This window comes from Rhinoderma darwinii, chromosome 12 (assembly GCF_050947455.1).
Source record: "Rhinoderma darwinii isolate aRhiDar2 chromosome 12, aRhiDar2.hap1, whole genome shotgun sequence".
NCBI classification, from domain to species: domain Eukaryota; kingdom Metazoa; phylum Chordata; class Amphibia; order Anura; family Rhinodermatidae; genus Rhinoderma; species Rhinoderma darwinii.
Genome location: NC_134698.1, coordinates 30804549 through 30826317, shown reverse-complemented (window position 1 = coordinate 30826317; position 21769 = coordinate 30804549). Strand labels below are relative to the sequence as shown.

At 42.3% G+C, this 21769-nt stretch overlaps 1 long non-coding RNA gene across 1 annotated transcript in view; it reads right to left on the bottom strand.

The window, feature by feature from the left end:
* LOC142664874 (uncharacterized) overlaps positions 1–21166 on the bottom strand; it is a 48860-nt gene extending 27694 nt beyond the window's left edge. The window contains exon 1 of the long non-coding RNA XR_012851398.1: positions 20957–21166. This is a non-coding gene — a long non-coding RNA (uncharacterized LOC142664874). The remainder of the gene's footprint in view (positions 1–20956) is intronic.
* Between the last annotated feature and the right edge of the window lie 603 nt (positions 21167–21769).

Sequence of the window (21769 nt, the reverse complement as noted above, 5' to 3'; positions counted from 1 at the left end):
GGCGTGTTAAACGCAGTCTTCCACTCATCCCCCTCTCTGATGCGGGTAAGGTTATAAGCCCCCCGAAGATCAAACTTAGAGAACCATTGGGCCCCCTGAACCTGATTGAAGAGATCAGGAACAAAGGAAGGGGATACTGGTTCCTTACAGTGACCTTATTCAAATTTCGGTAATCGATGCACGGCCTAACACCACCATCCTTCTTCCCTACGAAGAAGAAGCCAGCACCTACCGGAGAAGTAGAGGGGCGAATGTAACCCTTGGCCAGGCATTCCTGGATATACTCTCTCATGGCTTCACGTTCAGGACAAGAGAGATTAAATATCCTACCCTTAGGGAGCTTAGCTCCTAGTACCAAATCGATAGCGCAATCGTATTCTCTATGAGGAGGTAACACTTCGGAGGCCTTTTTAGAAAAAATATCAGCGAAGTCCTGAATAAACTCAGGTAGAGTGTTCACCTCCTCAGGGAGAAAGATAAAATTAACAGAAAAACATGACGTCATGCATTCATTACCCCATTTGGTAAGATCCTCAGTATTCCAGTTAAACGTGGGATTATGCATCTGCAACCAGGGAAGGCCTAAAACCAAATCGGATGATAATCCCTGCATCACCAGGACAGAGCACTGCTCCAAATGCATGGAGCCAACAAGGAGTTCAAAAACAGGGGTATGCTGCGTAAAATAACCATTAGCAAGTGGAGTGGAGTCGATACCCACTACCGGGACAGGTTTAGGCAAATCAATCAATGGCATAGCAAGAGACATAGCAAATTCCACAGACATAATATTAGCAGAAGACCCTGAATCCACGAAGGCACTGCCGGTAGCAGACCTACCCTCAAAAGAGACCTGAAAGGGAAGCAAGATCTTATTAGGTTTCATATTTACGGGAAATACTTGTGCGCCCAAGTGACCTCCCCGATGGTCACTTAGGCGCGAAAGTTCTTCCGGCTGCTTATTCTTATGCCTAGGACAGTTGTTCACTTGATGCTTGTCATCCCCACAGTAGAAGCAGAGACCATTCTTCCTGCGGAGCTCTCTCCGTTGTCGGGGAGACACGGAGGCCCTGAGTTGAATTGGTTCATCCGAGTTTTCCGTGGAAGAACAAAGCAACGGAACCTCGGGAGCCATCATGGGGGAGCCAGAGGAGAAAGCACAATAACCTTCAAGTCATCGTTCCCTAAGACGTCGGTCAAGACATACCGCTAAAGCCATAACCTGATCTAGAGAGTCAGAAGAGGGATAGCTAACTAACAGGTCTTTCAGGGCGTTCGACAGACCCAATCTAAACTGGCACCTCAAGGCAGGGTCATTCCACCGAGAAGCTAAACACCACTTCCTAAAGTCAGAACAGTACTCCTCAAAGGGTCTCTTACCCTAACGTAAGGTCACCAGCTGACTCTCGGCAAAGGCAGTCTCGTCATATATGAGCCCGAGAGCAGAAAAAAAAAAGATCAACAGAGGAAAGTTCAGGGGCGTCAGGAGCCAAGGAGAAGTCCCATTCTTGGGGCCTGTCCTGGAGCCGGGACATAATTATACCCACTCGCTGGCTTTCAGAACCTGAGGAGTGGGGCCTTAGATGGAAATAGAGCCTACAACTCTCCCGAAAGGAGAAAAAAGTCTTCCGGTCCCCTGAGAACCGGTCAGACAACTTGAGGTGGGGTTCAAGAGGTGAGATGGGGGGCACTACCAAGGTAGCATCACGCTGGTTGCCCCTCTGAGCCAGGGATTGGACTTGTAGGGAGAGACCCTGCATTTGCTGAGCCAGGGTCTCATGGGGGTCCATAGTAGTGTCAGGGACCAGGGTAGAAAAGGTATATAGGCCTGTGATTATGTAATGACGGGGTAGGGAGAAGACAGGTGAGCCCTAATCTACCCGCCACTCAGTACCTGCCTACTTGCACAGCCCGTCCTAGGCGACGGCCCCTATGCTCAATATGTGCGCGACAGACAAACAGCCAAGGGTACACAGAAGCTAAGAGAAATGGGGCAGTTGCCCACGGAAAGACCGTGAGCAACAAGAGTAGTGAACGAGCCGAGTCAAACCAGGAGTGTACGAGGTACCAAACGCAGAGCAGGAGCGTAGTCAGTAAAGCCAGGGTCAAAATGAAGCAAGGTCAATAATGATAGCAGGAGCAGCAGAGCCAGGAAACAGGAAAGAATCACAGGCAGAGACAAGCAGGAAATGAAGGTATAAATAGACCGAGGGCGGGAGCTAGAACCGTCTGGCCAGGCTGTGATAGGTTCTCCCACTCCTGAGCCTACCAGCCTGAGTGGTAGCAGATCGAGTCACTCTACCAGACTTAGGAGCAGGTGCAGACTGATTAACCACGGGCGTCGACACAGAAGCTGTGTCTGGCAGATCCTTTACAAATATTGCCCCCTATTAATATTTTAGAGGTGATCTTATTGGCATGTACTGTATAAATAAATATCTTTGTGGTCATATAAAGAACTGGGACATGATTTATTAATTCCAAGTACAAAGTACCAGGGGACATTCTATACATATGGCGATTCATACACCAATATTGAAAAGGGTTCTTTACAGTTAGAGTAGTTAAACTATGAAATGCCCTACCACAAGAGGTAGTAATGGCAGACACTATGTCAGAATTTAAAAAAGCGCTAGATGTTTATCTAATAAAAAATAATAGCAGTGAGGGTTATAAATCATTTTGCAATGAATGATGTATATTTGATTTCCGTGCAATGCCACATGGTGCCTCCATATGAAACATGACCAGCGTCAAACTTACCCACCGGAGGAACGGAGGATACGCCGGTGGTCCCGGGCACCGAGCTGCTACTCTCCGGCAGCAGAACAGAGAGCCATTAGCTCCCTGCACCACCGCTTACTCTTGTAGGCCACAGGCTGTTTATGGTCTGCGGCCAACTAGAGGACGCAGAGGACATCAGTAGAACGCAGAGGGCGTCTGCTTCCTGGAGCAGGTGACTTGATGACGACACTACACCAGCCCACAGACAACAGCAGAGGACCTATCCGCTCGTAGGGGGAATGGGGTCAGGTAAGTTATTGTTTTTTTAATTGGCGCAAATAGGAACCTAACTTTATAAAGGAGGCATAACAATTACATCGGCAGCACAAAAGGGGCTAAACAACTACCTCGCCAGCACAAACTGGGCCTAACAACTACATCAGCGGCACAAAGGGGGCCTAACTGCTGTATAGGAACACAAAGGGGGCTTAACTACTATAGAAGTGGCACAAAGGGGGACTACCAACTATATGGGGACACAAAGTAGACCTAACTACTATATGGGGGCACAAATTGAACTAACTAACATTGGGGCACCAAGGGGGCCTAAAAAACTATATAGGGGTACAAAAAGGGCCTAACTACTATATAGGGCCACAAAGGGATCCTAAGTACTACATGGGAGCACAAAGGAGACCTTACTATTACATAGGAAAACAAAAAGCCTAACTACTATATGGAAGCACAAAGGTGGCCTAACTACTCTATGGGGGACCAAAGGGGGACCTAACTACTACATATAAGCCCCAAGGGGCCTAAATACTATATAGGGGCACAAGGAGCATCTAACTACTAAATGGGGGCACAAAGGGGGCCTAACTACTACATTGGGGAAAAAACTAGATCTAACTACTATATAGGGGCACAAAGGGGGCCTAACAACTATATTGGGACACAAACTAGATCTAACTACTATATAGCGGGCCTAACTACTATATGGGGAGCACACGCAACCTATCTGTACATATAGGGAACTAGAGGACTGTCTCAAGACGCAAAAATGCAGCATGTATCAAGAAATAATAAAGATAAAAGTACACGTGTATCTAAATAGAGATGTCCAAACATGTAGACCAAGTGTGACTTGGTGCATTGACCAAAAACATATGGATAAACCTACAACCAAAATGTCAATACTAGCACAAAAAATCATGAATTGTAATAAAAAAATCACTTTATTTATGGGGGATAGATACAAAAACATTTAAAAGATGAGTCACACAATGTCTGTGCAGGAACATTAATATAGGTATGTACTCCACTCTGTAGGGCCTTTTCTTGTCCTTTTCAGCCTTGTGGTTATTGTGATTTGATATGCTTTTGGATGGTGCCAATGCTCTGTTCCTTGTTATACACACATATATTCTCCAACTTTTGTGCCATCATCATTAGTATTAAATAGTGTTATGACTGTAGTATACCTCTATACATATGATGTGCTAGGTGTGTTTATTGGCCCTCCACTTACTCTTCTATCCACATGTCTGTATACTTCAATTTATGCATGTATATGTCCTGACTCTATTACATTCTTTCCTGCATAGGCTGACGCCATGTTTTTGACATTGTGTGACTCATCTTTTAAATGTTTTTTTATCTATCCCCCAATAAAGTGATTTTTCGATTACAATTCATATTTTTTTTTTGTGCTAGTATTTACCTTTTGGTTATATGGGGAGCACAAAGGGAGCCTAACTACTTTATAGAAACACAAAGGAGGTCTAACTACTGTATGGGGGACCTAACTACTACATATAGGCACCAAGGGGGCCAAACTATTATATAGGGGCACAAGGGGGGCCTAACTACTAAATCGGAGCACAAAGGGGGCCTAACTACTATATTCGCAAAAACTAGATCTAACTACTATAAAGGGGCACAAAGAGGGCCTAACTACTATATTGGGGGCACAAACTAGATCTAACTACTATATAGGGGCACAAGGGCCTAGCTACTATATGGGGAGCACAAATGGAACCTAACTACTATATGGGGGCACAAAGGCAGCCTAACTACTATATAGGGGTACAAAGTGTACCTATCTACTATATAGGGGCACAAAGGTGGCTGTAAAGTAAGGGTCCATAGATTTCAATGGCTGTCAACTTACAACTCCTTACAAGCTCGATTCATAATATGGCAGTGTGCATGATGGTTGCTATGGACATTTGACCTCTCAATGTTTGGTGAAAAGCTATCTTATAGGGGGCGTGGCCTGGCTGTGAAGCAGAATAAACGTGTGAGCTTATAGCTCCAACACTGATAACATCAAAGACAGCGACGTCCCACAGCAACCTCACGATTCAATTATAAATCGACCGTAAAACTAATCTGACATGGCCAGAAGAAAGACCGGAGTAAAACCAAAGAAACGCCTGGATTTTTACTTCAGTCCGGAGCCAGACAAAATCGAAGATGGCGCCGGTCCGTGTGTGTGTGTGTGTGTGTGTGTGCGCGGGAGCACAACTCTGTGCTCTGTCCTCGTTACTTACCAACATGCCTCCGAGATGCTCCACATCGGAACCACATTTACTTTCTCTGGGGACACTTGCTGATCGTCCTGGCTCGCTCACTCCGACTATGAGACCCGCTCTCTGCTTCCGCGACACACAAGGAGTAAGTCGGCTTCTACACCATCTTCTCCTAAAGGCCGCAGTCCGATGAAGCAGAGACCTCGTTTGCAGGACAGTACTTTAAGTCAATCGGAGATGAGTGAAGCCCAGGCCATAGATGAGAGAGATTGTATTTACAAGGAACGGTTTAATGATTTGCCTTCCTCTGGAAATATGCTGACAGAGGCTTCCACGAAAGAGATGCTTTCTGTACTGCGTCATTCCTTTAGAGACGACATGACAACTTATGCAACCTCTGAATGCTTCCATACAGGAGCTGGGGACTAAAACGCATCATATTGAGATAAAAAAAGGGAGAAATTGTAACCTCTCACAATGATTTAACCCCTTCAGGAATGAGCCTGTTTTGGCCTTGTGGACGCAGCAGATTTTTTCAAATATGACATGTGTCCCTTTATGTGGTAATAACTTGGGAATGCTTTTACCTATCCAAGTGATTCTGAGATTGTTTTCTCATGACATACTGTACTTTATGTTAGCGGAAAAATGTGATCAATAAGTTCAGTATTTGTTTGTGAAAAACACCAAAATTGAGAGAAAATTTGCAAAAAATAGCATTTTTCTAAATTTAAATGTAAAAGATATTTTATACTACTATTCCATTAAAAAAAAAATCATCTCATCTCATCCAAATATGTAGATTTATTTAATTGGACTGGGGATTCTTAAAGAGGCTCTGTCACCACATTATAAGTGGCCTATATTGTACATGATGTGATCGGCGCTGTAATGTAGATTACAGCAGTTTTTTATTTAGAAAAACAGTCATTTTTGACGGAGTTATGACCTATACTAGCTTTATGCTAATGAGTTTCTCAATGGACAACTGGGCGTGTTTTACTATATGGCCAAGTGGGCGTTGTGGAGAGAAGTGTATGACGCTGACCAATCAGTGACCAATCAGCGTCATACACTTCTCTCCATTCATTTATACAGCACATAGTGATATAGCTATATCGCTATGTGCAGCCACATAAACACACTATAACGTTACTGCAGTGTATGACAATGAATATACATTACCTCCAGCCAGGACGTGATGTGTATTCAGAATCCTGACACTTCGCTAATACAATCCCGACACTACAGCACAGGAAGCGTAATCTCGCGAGATTACTCTGTAAACTGTCATTTCAAACGAGATTACGCTTGCTGTGCTGTAGTGTCGGGATTATATTGGCGAAGTGTCAGGATTCTGAATACACATCACGTCCTGGCTGGAGGTAATGTATATTCATTGTCATGACACTGCAGTAACGTTAATGTGTGTTTATGTGGCTGCACATAGCAATATAGCTATATCACTATGTGCTGTGTAAATGAATAGAGAGAAGTGTATGACACTGATTGGTTACTGATTGGTCAGCATCATGCACTTCTCTCCACAACGCCCACTTGGCCATATAGTAAAACACGCCCAGTTGTCCATTGAGAAACTCATTAGCATAAAGCTAATATAGGTCATAACTCCGTCAAAAATGATGGTTTTTCTAAATAAAAACACTGCTGTAATCTACATTACAGCGCCGATCACATCATGTACAATATAGGCCACTTATAATGTGGTGACAGAGCCTCTTTAAACTTCTAAGCGCTGAGCAGACGGCCTCTTGGATCTTTGTTATCTAATGTCCAACGCCAGCTTTGGCAGTAGAAGTTCCTTTAATCAGAATCCTGTATCACTGGGGCAATGCGATTTATAAGAATATTGGGTACAATGAAATTGCATTAATCCAGCATCCAATAATCCAGAAGGTTTTAAATTCCAGCACTTTACATTTTGTTTCTACCCTTCTCCGTTATATTTGGCACCTGATATTTAAATAACGCCCTGAACTGTCAATGGGACGTGTAATGGCAAGGAGGCGTGTCACTGCTGCGGACAGGGCAAGAGCTGGAGAGAGGAGAGCACGCACGCTCTTATTCTTCAGCTCTCGGCAGATAAGGACAAGACTGATCTCTTGCGCGCTCTCCCCTCCAGCTCTTGCACTGTCCGTAGCAGTGACATGCCCCCTTGCCATTACACACCCGCTTGCCAGTTTGGCAGACAAGTACAAGACTTTGATCTCTCGCGAGAGATCAGTCTTGTCCCTGTCTGCCGACAGCTGAAGAGGGAGAGCGTGTGCGCGCACACGCTCTCCTCTCTCCAGTTCTTGCTGTGACACTGTCCGTAGCTGATTGGATAGTGTCACAGTGCCAAAGTAACACACCCCCTTGCCATTACACGCCCCATTGACAGTTCAGGGGCTTATTTACATATTGGGCACCAAATATAACGGCACCGATATCTAAATAACGTAAATGTAAAGTGCCCCAGGGTTTGTGCAGCCCCACCCATTACATGCGGCACTCAGCTGCACATGTAGGGGCAGGTGAAAGGTTCTCTTTAAAAAAGGGTTTTCTTTGTGAAACAACTCCTTTAACCCCTTCACGCACCAGGACGTCCCGGTACGTCCTGGTGCAGGGGAAGAAGTATGGAGCGCGCTCACGCGCTGAGCGTGCTCCATATGGTGTAGGTGTCAGCTGTGTATGACAGCTGACACACGGGACTAACATCCTTGAACAGCGATCGTGCTGTTCTTGGCCGTTTAACCCCTTATATGCTGCGGTCAAGGGCATCCACATCATCTGAGGCATTGAAAAGAGAGGGCGACCCCCTCTGACAGCATATCACCCCCCCTAGCAATGCGATCGGGAGCGTCGATGGTAGTCATGGCAGCCCAGGGGCCTAATTAAGGCCCCCGGATCTGGCTTCACTCTGCCTCTGTTGAGCCCTGCCGCTGGTTCAAGTACCCTAGGGGGACTAATAGAATGTGTAAAAAAAAAGTAAAATAAAGTTTTTAGTAGTTAAAAAAATAAAATAAAATATTAAAAGTTAAAAAAGACAAAACTTTTCCCACTTTTTTTCTAAAGTAATGTAAAAAATAAAAAAAGTAAAAAATTGGTATTGCTGCGTCTGTAAAAGCCTGAACTATTACAATATAGTGTTATTAACGCGCATGGTGAGCACCATAAAAATGAAAACATTTAAAATGCCAAAATCTTTGTTTTGCGGTCAACATGGCTCTATGAAAAAGATAATAAAAAGTGATCGAAAAGTTGTATGTACCAAAAAATGGTGCTGATAAAAACTACAGCTCGTCCCTCAAAAAAATCACACCGCTCAATCCGCAGAAAAAATAAGAAAGTTATGGTTCTCATAATATGGTGAAACATTTTTTTTTAAAGTACAAAAAAAATATTAAAAAAAAACCTATATAAATTTGGTATCACCGTAATCATATTGAGCCACAGAATAAAGAATAAAATTAAGTTGTCATTTTTACCGCACGGTGAAAGCCGTAAAAATTAAACCCAAAAAACAATGGAAGAATCAACATTTTTTTTCCAATTTCAGCCCGCAAATAATTTTTTTCAATTCCCAGTACATTATAAAAAAGTTATGACTCTTGGAATGCGGGGACTGAAAAATGAAAATAAAAAAAATGTCTCAGACCTTAAAGGGTTTCTACGGGACATAAACATTTATGGCCTATTCAGGACCGCCGTGGCTGCCTCAATGGCAGGGTCAATGCCATAATGTGTAAATCACCATAGATCTTTACATTAATAAAGAAATTTACAAGCCCTTCCGGTATCCTGCATTTCACAAAGGAAGAAGGGTGCTGGTCCTAGACCGAGGAGATCTAATCAATACGACTAGAACTCGTTAATGGAACGTAATACAATTGTATGGAATTTTACCTCCGTGCTATCGGCTACCAGCAGGAGTCATTCAGTTATAAAAGAAAATGAGGGAATTGTTATTTATGCATTACCCTAATACTTATGTAAAGTGCCGCCAAACGGAAGGTCCTATTTAAAGATCCATCAGCCTTTATTTTTAGATGTAGGTTTCCTTTTTAAAGGTGGAAAGAGGAAGTGTTAAGTAGAGAATGTATTGATCCAGTAACTTACTCATATCATACATATTAATACCGCAGCTGTTTTCCAGAGCAACTTACCAATGTAAGAAGACTGTATATACACAACATACAAACCAAGCTCAGAATAAGCCGTCACAACTACGCATTTTACACGTTCAATGATCTCATGTGTCTGTCTGGCGGGGGAGGGGGTAAAAAGACGTTGTGTATTATTACTTCAAAGCAGTTCATAAGGTTGTATTGTGTGTTAGAGACTACCACTCTACCATGACGCCCCAGTGCCATAATCACTGGACATGCGTTCTGCTATCTGTGCTTCCCCCTGCTACAGTCATCGCTTCCTCCGCCAGCTTCTGACAGCGTAAAATACAGTCATTATTGGAAAAATACCTAGATACATAATAATTGTTCTTCTGAGCAAAACCCATATATAAAGGAGAACAGCTGCATAGTGGGTTAGGTGGCATGGTGGTACGAATCAGTGAGTCACCAGAACAAGGAATGGAGGAAGAGGGCACAAGATTTCTAGATATACAACATCGGATTTTGCAGCGCTGTAAACCATTCTTGTGTCATGGTCTTCAGTGAAAAAAATAAAGTGCATATATTTCACGGCATAATAATTTTTTTTTATTATTTCTGCAAGAAATGCGGTAAAACAATGACACCTTCTATACGGCAGCTTTTACAGAATTCAGAGCCTAGTTAAGTGCCTTAAAGAGAGACTGTCACCGCTCCTGAAATGTCTGTTTTAGTAAATAATTGTATTCTCCATGAAATAACAATTCTGGAGCACTTTATCTTAGAACTCTACATTGTGCAGTTCCTCTGTTATTCCTCCTAGTAATTAAGAGTACATTGTCAACTGGGTGTTACCAGTTGGGGGGTGTGTCCCTACACAGACTGACAATATCCAATCAGAGGTGACATTGAGACTGTATAGGGACACGCCCCTTTAATAAGGAGACTAGTAACACGCAGATGTCAATTTATTCATACATTTCTATGAGGAATAACAGAGGAACAGCACATCACATATTTCTAAGAAAAAATTCTGAAAATGTTTTATTTCATGGGGAGTACAAGTACTGTATTTAGTAAAATAGAAATGTCAGGAGAGGTGAAAGGTCCTCATTAACACCAACGAAAAAGAGATAAAAGGGAATTCCTCCTTAATGTTTCTTCTGACATCTCATATATAAATGTCAAAAGAATTCAAAATAAGTGGACAGAGCCTAAATGACCTGCACAAGTTTCTCAAGTTTTACGCACTGTCTGTGAATATTTGGACAGTTGGCAACCCTACAATAGAACACCCAGATCCCTTCCACCATAAATAAAAACAGCACAATCTGATACACAGCTGTAAGCCAAATGGGCACATGGACTCCCAATGATTGGAAATGTTCAGAAGCAGACTTCAATTTAATGATAAGGCTGCCCTATCAGGGCTGAGACAAGGGGTAGGTGAAAGTAGGCACCTGCCTAGGGCGCCATCCAACTGCAAAGAGGCTGTCCACCAGCCTCCAGTTATCCCATCCACATTAGGCCACATAACAACAAGCTAGTGAAGTGTAGATACTGTAAATCTTCTACAGTGGATTTGAAGCTGAAAACAGTAAGCCTGAGGCTGGGTTCACACGAGCATGTTACATCCGTAATGGACGGAAGGTATTTCGGCCGCAAGTCCCGGACCGAACACACTGCAGGGAGCCGGGCTCCTAGCATCATAGTTATGTACGACGCTAGGAGTCCCTGCCTCTCCATGGAACTACTGTCCCGTACTGAAAACATGATTACAGTACGGGACAGTTGTCCCGCAGCGAGGCAGGGACTCCTAGCGTCGTACATAACTATGATGCTAGGAGCCCGGCTCCCTGCACTGTGTTCGGTCCGGGACTTGCGGCCGAAATACGTTCCGTCCATTACGGACCGAACATGCTCGTGTGAACCCAGCCTAAGCTGAATTCACACACATCGTTTTGCTGCGTTTTTTATGGTGTTTAGTAAGTGTTTTGTGGTGGTTTTTTTAGTGCAGCCAAATATTATATCAAAGTCTATAGTAAAATATCAAATGCACTACATACAACTTCATTCTGGTTCGTGGAGTTTTTGTGGTCAGTGGCATTTTTTCCCAAACGCAACATTCTCTGGATATTGGCTTTTTTTCAGGCATTTTTCCCAAAAGCTTCTCTATAGGACTTCTATAATGGCAGAAAATAAAGCGTGTACAAAATGCCACCAAATGAAAAAACAATACCAAAAACGTCTTAAAAAAACGCATGTTACATTTTTATAACTCTAGCATTTTTAGAAGCGTTTTTTTGAGGCAGTTTAAAATGCAAGACATTTTCTGTGTGTGAAGGAGGCCTTAAGATTCATTCAATTATCAGGCAATGACTTCCCTAAGGCTGGGTTCACACGACCTATTTTCAGACGTAAACGAGGCGTGTTATGCCTCGTTTTACGTCTGAAAATACGGCTCCAATACGTCGGCAAACATCTGCCCATTCATTTGAATGGGTTTGCCGACGTACTGTGCAGACGACCTGTCATTTACGCGTCGTCGTTTGACAGCTGTCAAACGACGACGCGTAAAATGACTGCCTCGGCAAAGAAGTGCAGGACACTTATATACATTATATGCAGGACACTTCTTTGCAACATAATTTGAGCCGTTCTTCATTGAAGTCAATGAAGAGCAGCTCAAGATTACGGGCGTCAAAGACGCCTCGCATAATGCGAGGAGGAGCTTTTACGTCTGAAACGACGCAGCTGTTTTCTCCTGAAAACAGTCTGTCTTTTCAGACGTTAAAGCCTCTCATCGTGTGCACATACCCTAACAGAAATATCCTGACAATAACAGATAGAAGTAGTTAAATAAATGCATAAAATGTATACCTATTGCCTTTGGAGTGGAGACAATGGATTAGGTTTCGTTCACATCTGTGTCTGACCTTTTCATCAGGGGAACCCATGAACGGAATCCAAACTGAAACAAATGGAAACCATAGGTTTCCGTTTGCATAACCATTGATTTCAATAGTGACGGATCCGATGCAAATGATTTCCGTTTGTCACTATTGTGTAAGGATTCCGTCGTTTTGACGGAATGAATACCGTAGTCGACTGCACTTTTCACTCCGTCAAAACAACGGAACCCTTACACAACGGCAACAAAGGTAAACCATTTGCCCCGGATCCGTCACTATTGCAATCAATAGTGATGCAAACGGAAACCTATGATTTCCGTTTGTTTCAGTTTAGATTACGTTCATGGGTTTCGCTGACGGAGAGCTCCGATGGAACCCATGAACGGAGTCCCGACACAGATGTGAACGAAGCCTGACTTTTACCATTTTAATTACATTTACATTTTGTGGTAGAATCAGATGCATAACTAAAAACCTGATAGGGAAGATGATCAGAGCTGAACCTAAAATTTTAAGTGAATGTCCACCCTTGAATAATATTTTGTTGCTAATATATTTAATCAAAATATATCCAAAATGTAGTGCTCATTTATTTCTTAATATATTTTTAAAGAGGTTGGAGCTTCGTTTTTTCTGATATAAAGCTCCAAATTCCCTGCATAGACCAAGACATTTTTACTATTATAGACTTAAACTTAGACAGCTTATAACTAGACTAGGCAGGCAGATGATGCACCAAATATTTCACAATGGTGCACACTTTATGATATATTTGGCACATCTTGCTAGACACAATAGACACTTTTCTCTTCCTTACGCCACCTCTTGATTAGCTTAGTTTAGATCAATATTTTGCAGTAAAAAAAAATCACTGTTGTGCATTTAGGTCACGCCCTCTTATTGCTAAGCCACACCCCTTTCCAATACACTTTTCAAAGCGGTCTAGTGAGGCGCAAACAGTGTCTAAAATACATAATAAATCTGCCGCAAGTCATGGATGCCAGTTTTTGTGGCACAAATTGAGCCAGAATTCTGATGAATTTAGTTTAGTAAATCTCCGCCATGGAATTAATATATAACATTCCTGCAGTCACCACTAGAGGGAGCTTAGGAGCCACTAGAAACGACTAGTAACGAATAGTCACGTGAGCAAGAAATCACCAAACAAAAGCCTTAATGATATGTCAGGAAATACGTATAAGTGGTGTCAGGAGACACATGTAAGTAGAAATCTCATATTGGGTGGTTGCATACCATACAACGGTGCAATCCCTTTTATTCTGTTAACCCATGGATGGACAAATTATTATAGATTTCAGGAGTCAGACCACTCCAGGAGTCAGCAGAAAATGCAAAAAAGGCGCCAGCAGCAAATTTCCAAGTGCATTGGCTACCTGGCTCCAGGGATTTAACCAGCACTGTATTATACTGCTTATATACTGGCTGCTTCACTGACAATACCAGGATCCCACCCAACTGATTCATCTTCTGTAAATTCACATGTAAGAAACAGGTGCCACTGCCAGAGCGGACCATGCTGGATCTCAACACCATAGTAAAGACCACTGAGGTCACAGCCTACGTATTTCTGACATACTCCCCATTTTAGGTGATGTCACGGGATCTCCTGTAGCAGTTGGGGCAAGGAGGATGCAGGGAATACATGATCTGTGTCTTCCCAGCATTTCCTTGTATACTGATCAGTAGGGACAGAAATAGTCACTGTTTTGTGTCATCTTTATACAAGGAAATGCAGGGAACACACACATCATGTGTTCCTGTTACCATCATTCCATGGAAACTGTACTGTAATGCAATAAATAAATAAAAACAGTAATGCTAGGACTCTACTGCGGCACTTGGTCGCCTGCGAAGTGCATACTGCTGCATTGCCAAGACTTCATTGTGATCTTAATGTTTCCGTATGGGGTAAAAAATGCAGGATTTTTAAAGGGGGTTTTCAAGTGCAATGTGCCCACAACGGAGACAGCAAAATGCCCCCTGATTATATGGACTTTGACAACTTTCTACATGAATTAAATGTTACACTTTTACATGAGGTGGTTTTAGGGTTAATGATAGTATTCACGTCATACTCTTGGTGGTCTAGAGTGGTTTAGAAGTTAAAGGGTAACTAAACGTCTGACAAACTTCTGACATGTCATAATGACATATTGTGATGATCAGAGCACATTATGGAGCTCCGTAAAATGTCATAGTGACATGTGAGAAGTTTTGATTGGTGGGGGTCCGAACACTGAGACCCCACTAATCACTAAAACGAAGCGGTAGAAGTGCTCGTGTGAGCGCTCAGCCGCTTCGTGTCTGTTTGGCTTTTTCCGGAAATCAATGTATCGGAGGATGTACTCAATAGAAAGTCTATGAGCCCGTACTCCGATACATCGGCTTTCCGGAGAAAGCCAATCAGAAACAAAGCTGCTGAACGCTCACACGAGCGCGTCTGCCACTTCGTTTTAGCGATTGGTGGGGGTCTCAGTGCTCAGACCCCCACCAATCAGAACTTCTGTTTGTCAAATATTTAGTTAGCCTTTAATGCCTCTGGTGGTCCAAGAAAAAAATGGGGTTAATATTGATATACATCAGACGTGGTGGTTATGGGTTAATATATAATATCCCTGGAGGTCTGTGGTGCTTTAGCGGTTAACACTTAACCATTTATTGTAATTATATTGTAAAATATTATTATATTGTTTAGGATTGTGCTAAACTCAGTTGTGGTTTGCAGCGTTGAAAAGACCCAAATGGGGGCCACCCGCAGTCCGAAGCATTTACTATAATTTATGCCAGTAGCTGGCGTAAATTATAGCGGAAAACTACGCCAGTTACTGGCTGCCGTACATTTCACTCAGTGGCACACGGACAGCCGAAGATGCAACAAATCTATTAACCCCTTCAGGACCAAGCTCATTTTGGCCTTGGACAAGCCCCATTTTTTCAAATCTGACATGTGTCATTTTATGTGGTAATAACTTAGAAATGCTTTTACCTATCCAAGCGATTCTGAGACTGTTTTCTCGTGACATATTGGACTTTATGTTAGTGGAAAAATGTGTTAGATAAATTCATTGGTTATTTGTGTAAAACACCAAAATTGAGAAAATTTGCAAAAATTATGATTTTTCTATATGTAAATATATCTGCTCGTAAAACAGATAGAAATACCACCCAAAATAGTTACTAATTAACATTTCCCATATGTCTACTTTATGTTGGTATGTTCTTTGAACATCCTTTTATTTTTCTAGGACGTTACAAGACTTAGAACTTTAGCAGAAATTTCTCACATTTTCAAGAAAATGTCAAAAGGCTCTTTATTTCAGGGACCAGTTCAGTTCTGAAGTGGCTTTGAGGGGCCCATATATTTAAAACCCTTATAAAACACCCCATTTTAAAACGGCACCCATCAAAGTATTCAAAACAGCATTCAGAAAGTGTTTTAACCCTTCAGGCATTTCACAGGAATTAAAGCAATGTAGAGGTGAAATGTACATATTTCATTTTTTTGGATGAAATTCATTTGTAATAAATTTTTCTCTGTAACACAGAAAGTTTTACCAGAGAAACACAAATCAATATTTATTGCTCAGATTCTGCAGTTTTTATAAATATCGCACACGTGGCACCTAGAGGAGAACTTTTGAAGAGGTCTTGTGGTGCCAAAACAGTGGACACCCCCTAAACGTGACCCCATTTTGGAAACAACACCCTCAAGGAATGTATCTAGGGCTATTGTTAGCATTTTGACTCCACGTCTTTTTTGCTAAATTTATTTGAATTAGTATGTAAAAATGAAAAAAAAAAATTCTGAAAAAAGATAGAATTTTCTCATTTTTACAAGGAATAAAGGAGAAAAAGCATCCCAACATTTGTAAAGCAATTTCTCCCGATTATGTCAATACCCCATATGTGGTAATAAACTGCTGTTTAGACCCACGGCAGGGCTCAGAAGGGAAGGAGCGTCATTTGGATTTTGGAGCGCAGATTTAGCTGGAATGGTTTTCGGTGCCGTGTCACGTTTGCAATGCACTGGAGGGACCAAAACAGTGGAAACCCCCCAAAAGTGACCCCATTTTGGAAACTACACCCACCAAGGAATTTTTCTAGGGGTATAGTTAGCATTTTGACCCCACAGTTTTTTGCTGAATTTATTGGAATTAGTCTGTGAAGATGAAAATCTACTTTTTTCTGAAAAAAACTGAATTTTCTAATGTTTACAAGGAATAAAGGAGAAAAAGCACCCCAACATATGTAAAGCAATTTCTCCCGAGTACGGCAATAGCCCATATGTGGTCATAAGCTTCTGTTTGGACATACCGCAGGCCTCAGAATGGCAGGAGCGCTACTTGGCATGCAGACTTTGCTTCATTGGTTTTTAGGCGCCATGTCGCATTTGCAGAACCCTTGAGGTACCAGTACAGTAGAAACACCTGAGAAGAGACTCCGTTTTGGAAACGATACCTCTCAGGGCATTTATCTAGGGGTGTAATGAGCATTTTGATTCCATAGGTGTTTTTCATAGATTTTATTAGAATTAGGCAGTGAAAATGAAAAATTTTATTTTTTCAAAAAATATGTAGTTTTTAACTCCCAATTTTTTTTTTCACAAGGGGTAATAGGGCAAAGGGTAATATGAGAAAAAATACCACACAATTTGCTACTCAATTTCTTCCGAGCATGGCAATACCCCGTGTGTGTGGCCCTAAACTGCTGTATGGGCACATGACAGAGCTCAAAATGGAAGGAGCACCATTTTGCTTTTAGAGCGCAGATTTTGCTGGATTGGTGTACGGGCACCATGTCGCGTTTGCAGAGCTCCCTTATGTACAAGAGTACAGTGGAAAACCCTGAGAAGTGAGCCCATTTTGGAAACTACACACCTCAAGGCATTTATCATTTGCCTGGACATATGACAGGGCTCAGAATTGAAGAGCAACATGCACATTTGAGGTCTATTTTGGTGATTTTCGCAGCATTGGCCCATACTTGCAGGGCTCCGAGGTCAAATAGTAAAAACCGCCAAGTAGTGGCCTCTATTTTAGAAACTGCACCTCTCAAAACATTTTTTTAAGGGGTGTAGTGAGCATTTTGACACCACAGGTTTTCTTTTTTATTTATTACAAATGAACACTCAGTGGATGGTGCAAGTGAAAATTGCAATTTTCCACTGATATGCCATTTTAGTGCCCAATATGGGGTGCCCGGTTTGTGCTACTGCAGACAAATATCTCATAAACTCTTAAGCGGATTCTCCCGGGTATGCCGATGCCATATATGTGGACGTAAACGGCTGTTTGGGCACACTGTAGGGTTCAGAAGGGAGGGAGCGGCATTTGGCTTTTGGAGCGCAGATTTTGCTTGGTAGTTTTTCTGTTTGGAGTTTTACTGGTATTTCAGTTTATAATGTGGGGGTATATGTAATCTGTGCGGAGTACATCAGGGAATAATAAGAGGATATAATAATGGGGTACATAAATAATAATCCGCAGATATCTGGCCAGTGTCGCACTGATAAATGGTGCTCAATCTTATCAGTTTCTGGAACACTCTGCGCATTTTGTTTCGCCATATTCTCAGAGCCAGAACTTCGTTATTTTTTCTCCACCGGAGCTGTGTGAGGGATTATTTGTTGCGGGACAACCTGTAGTTTTAATTGGTACCATTTTGGGGTACAGGCAATTTTTTATCACGTTTTATTTAAAAAAATGATGCCGTTCACCGTGCACTATAAATGACATTTTACTTTATTCTGGGGGTCGATACAATTACGGCAGTACCATATGTATATAGTTTATTTTATATTTTACAGTATTTGCACAATAAAATCACTTCTTATTTTTAAAATCATTTATTTTCTGTGTCACCATATTTTGAGAGCCATATGTTTTTTATTTTTCTGTCAATAAGCTGTGGGAGGGCTTTGTTTTTTGCGGGATGGACGGTAGTTTTTATTGGTACAATTTTGGGACCATGCAACATTTTGATGACTTTAAGCCTAAAAGGCTTCTGTGCTTTGCAGACCAGGAGGCCATTGTGAGGCCTTCGGTTGCCATAGCAACCACGGGCATCCCAGCGACCACGACGCAGGGATGCCAACAGGCTAAAAACCACCCAGATGCATCTAAGGGGTTAATCGGCAGGATCGGAGCCTAGCTCCGGTCCTGGCCGTTGCAGCTTGATGTCAGCTGTAATATACAGCTGACACGCGCTGGTGATGGCGCTGGCAGCCTCTGAGCCCGCACCATCACCATCACGTAAGTTACGTGAGAAGGCGCTAACACATTACGTGATTGGGCGGGAAGGGGTTAAGGGACGTGCGCATCTAAATTTTTCACATTTTACTCCAGCTTGTTTCCTATTAAGACTGCCGTATGAAACCGTAAATTCCCCCCTATGTATGTATCCAAAATGCAACAACACGTTAAAAAAGAAATAATTATGTTTCCCCTGTGACTGTTATTGGAGATGAGCTCTCAGGGACCAAATTGTAACAGAGTATAGTAAGAGAATTAGAGCATGCTTTGTGCTCTGTTAAATGAGCTGCATTCATGAACTCCGGAGAGCCCCTTTAATTTACTCTATTAAGAACGTGAGACTGCCATAAAGACAGGCCTCTTCCGTTAGATGCATACATAGTATAGAAATGGTTAACTTCTTAAATAGACATTTCACTATATCTTATGTTATCAGGCCACCTCTTATATACACAGTGCATTGGCATGATCAGTCTTGTCCTACGATCCCCTAGTAAAAGCGTAGAAAGGTTAATTCTCGCATCAATACACCATCTAGAATGTACGTGAGTATGTAACGCAGCGAGAATTCCTCCTTACAGGTGTCTTCAGAAAACAACAGGTAGCTCCTCCGTGATCACATATGCCTTCTATAAATCCTTGTTCTACATTTTCCTTAATGCTTATTAACCCCTTATTCATCTACTCATAGTCTGATATAAATATGTAAAGTAGAACATTCTTTAGGCAACACAACTCTAGGGGTCCAAAATCAGGGGAACATGAGTTGAGGGCCAATCAAGAGCTTCTGAGGTCCCGGGCAAGTGTTGTTGAAGGCCGTACTGATAAAACTATGTGAGAGCATGTGGTGGACGATGATGACATGGTCAGGAGGGGGTCCCAGAACTGCTTCATTCCCTGGACACGCATAGTCCTGCATTTAATGACTGTTTTGTATAAACTGCTATGGGAACAGCACTGCTTTTCTACAAATAGATGTAGCAGAGCTGAAGTTGTTGTTTTAGGGTATGTTCACACTGCTTAGCAAAATATGTCTGAAAAAACGGAGCTGTTTTCAGGCGAAAACAGCTCCTGATTTTCAGAAGTTTTTGTAGCAACTCGCGTTTTTCGCGGCGTATTTTACGGACGTTATTGGAGCTGTTTTTCAATGGAGTCAGTGAAAAACGGCTCCAAAAACGTCCCAAGAAGTGACATGCACTTCTTTTTCGCGGGTGTCTTTTTACGTGCAGTATTTTGACAGCGACGCGTAAAATAACACCTCGTGGGAACAGAATATCGTAAAACCCATTGAAAGCAATAGGCAGATGTTTGTAGGCGTAATGGAGCCGTTTTTTCAGGCGTAATTTGAGGCGTAAAACGCCCGAATTACGTCTGAAAACAGTGCGTGTGAACATACCCTTACTCTTCGAGAGCTTTGTAAACTACATATACTATAAACCAATCGTCAAACTCAGCTGCACTACAGTACTTGTCATGTCTACCGAACATCTGATGTGGATCTCATGTCTTTTCCCTCTATGATGTTTTTTTTTTATATTATACAAATACATTTTATAATCTGATGAAGGATAGACAAGGTGTGCGGAACCGTTTGATGACTAAATCCTAAGGATGGCATAAACTCGGCTACTGTCACACCTAAAAACAGGTGATGTCACCATAGCTGAAGACTGGTAATGTATAAATGGACCTCGTGAGTCGTGTTAACCATTTCATAATTGTTTATTAAAGGACTCTCTCCAATAAACAGAACTGTGTGTGACTCGAGGACTTGTGGTAGACATCTCAGAAGATGTTTGTGGTCAGTTTCATGGAGCCCAGAACATGACCTGAGGGACACTTTCCACAGATAGCTTTCCATAGCCTCAGGCCCAAAAAACCTTGACCAGTTCCTTAATATGTACAGCTTGATTTCCAGCTTCACAGGGCACCATAACTTGGACAACTATCATACACACTTCACTAATAGCTATGAAATAATACGTCATAGTTCTCCATATCCGAACTGAGCTTTCATAATATACTTATACTGGCATGTACTCTGCCTAGCAGCCAGAGCCCAAGTACCAGAAAAGCCGTCCAGCATGCCATCTCATGGGCAGTGAGCAGGTGACATCCTGCAAGAAAACCCAGTCATAGTATAATATAGAGGACACCCGCACATCACGTCAAACAAGTGTGTGGCACCCAAGAAGGGCACATCCATCATGTGGGAGGCATTTTGGTCATGCAGAGTGACAGGAAGCCACACAACAGGAATATAGTTATCAATGGGCACCCATTAATATAAATTCACTTTCTAAGAACAGACCAGCATAGTACTACATGCCTATATATCTGCCACCGAAATGTCAGAGTAAGAGGGGGGTCTACAGACATGAGCACAGCAGAAAACACCAGGCTCTTACCTGGCACATAGGCTGAGGCAGGAGCCATATCCCGGGGTGCAGCCTCCTTGCGCCATCTTTCCAGGGATCCTGGATTTTCCCGAGTCTTAATTTGCATTAAAAGAAAACACACGAAGAGCAGAGGAGGGGGAGAAGAGCAGCAGCAGCCATCTGTGGGGAGGAGGAGTGAGAGACGGTGGATACAGGGGAGGGGAGGGGACATACGAAAAAGAAAGACAGCTCCAGTCTGTTAAACGGAATGCCAACTGAATACAATGAAAGGACGGCGCAGAATTGTGAATATTCCAAAAATTCTCATCGCTACGGATTCATTCTTGTGCAGAAAACTTAATAAGAAGCTTTCTCATATAATATTCGTGGTATGAAGGGGAATAACAACTGTTCGATAGAGGATGACAACTGTTTTCTAGCAAAAAGTCATAGAAAATGATCGCCCTTAGTATAGCGCTGCCATCAGGGGTTGGGAATTAACCAGGCGGTGTATTTAAAAGTATTTCTTTATTCCAGGACAACACATTTCAAAATGAACAACAATTTCTTCATCAGGTCCATACAAAGGTAAGTTGAAAAATTCGGATGGTTAAAGTGTAGCTAAACGTTTAACAAAGTTCTGACATGTCATAGTGACATGTCAGAAGTTTTGATTGGTAGGGGTCCGAGCACTGAGACCCCACCTATCGCTAAATTGAAGCAGCTGAAGCACTCATGTGAGAGCTCAGCCGCTTCGTTTCTGATCGTCTTTTTCCGGAAATCCGATGTATCGGAGTACGGGCTGAGGACGCCACATTTGTGGTGAAACATGTCAGGGGGCTT